Source organism: Nannospalax galili, unplaced genomic scaffold (assembly GCF_000622305.1).
Source record: "Nannospalax galili isolate Female #2095 unplaced genomic scaffold, S.galili_v1.0 scaffold720, whole genome shotgun sequence".
NCBI lineage: Eukaryota > Metazoa > Chordata > Mammalia > Rodentia > Spalacidae > Nannospalax > Nannospalax galili.
In genome coordinates, this window is record NW_008346927.1 from 215,201 (window position 1) to 216,691 (window position 1,491).

A 1,491-nucleotide genomic window follows, 5' to 3' on the forward strand; every position below is an offset into this window, starting at 1 on the left:
AGAGAGTTGTTAGCTGCCATGTGGGTGCTGGGATTTGAACCCAGGTCTTCTTCGAGAACAACCAGTGTTCTTAACCACTGAGCCATCCCTCCAGCCCCGTGAATTTTTTTTCATTTGCATAAGCAACCAAACTTTACATAAGATTCAGTGACAAAGAGTTTGCTGGCAATTTATTTGCCAAAGAGAAGGAAGGACATCTTGGGGCTAGGACCTTAAGTGCAGTGGTAGAACAGCATATATGAGGGTTCAGTCCCCTTACAAAGGAATTTTTGTCCAGTGGAGGAAAGACTCAATCTGTAGAGAGCTCAGCCTAAAAGCTGGGAAGATCTACTTCTTAGTGCTCTGAAGCTGGTCTGCTAGTGGTTGGGCAGTGGGGAAGCTGGTTTTTAAAGATAACTCTTCTTTTGGTTACCATTCTGTGGTCAGCCTTGTAATTCAAGATTTCAGAATATGCAAATCCAGGTTCCTTACCTACACCAAATACTTTGCACACCATCCAATTGTGAACTTAAGAGCATGGTCAGAATTTGTATGAATGTTTCTTAAATGACTCTAGAGAAGTAAAATTTATTTTTTTATACTTTTAAAATGAATTCCATTTCAAATAATCTATTCAGATGATCGACCTGTGGGTCTTGGAAGGCCTCATCCCCTAGCATATACACTGAGTTCCTGTGTGACAAAGGTTCTTAAGAGCTTGGCTTATAAAAGCTATGGCCATTCTGGGATGAAAAGGACCATTTTTGAGGTTGAGGTTAGACATTCATTTAAAAAAATTAATTGGGAGGCTGGGCGTGGTGGCACATGCCTTTAATCCCAGCACAAGGGAGGCAGAAGCAGGTGGATCTCTGTGAGTTCTAGGCCACCCTGGTCTACATAGTTCCAGGCCAGCTGGGGCTACAGGGAGACCCTGTCTCAAAAAGACCAAAAAAAAAATTTTTTTTTGAATATAGAAATTTACTCATCGTTTGTTGAAATAATTAACTTTCAGAATGCTAATTAGGCTTTTGGGGCTTTACCCTCAGCTCACTAGCCACTCCCGTTCTTGATAGTGCTTTTTCTTTCCTAATAAACTATATTTCTATTTCTGAAATATTAAAAAAGAATGCTAATGAATTTGAGCTGGATTCTCTGTGGTGCCCCCTGAGGATGAGAAATGATCCCTAGTGAATTAGCTTGAAAGCGATTTTCTCTTGAGCCTTGTCTCTTGGAAGGATAAAGCTTTGACAAAGAGAATCATCCTTCAAACAGGTATCTGTAAAGCTTCCTGTTTTATGTTGAAAGCTTTATTCTTACACTCTCCATTGGCATCTAAATGCTTTAAATCTCAAGAGACTTTAAAATAGAGTCATATCTTTAAAGGCAATTCTTCAACTCTTTGGCATAGTCCTGATATTGGCGGCTTTATTTTTCTATTTTTTTTAAAAAAAGAACTTGAATCAGGAGATAAATTACTGATGTTGAGGGGAAACTTCAAGGATACTACTTGAA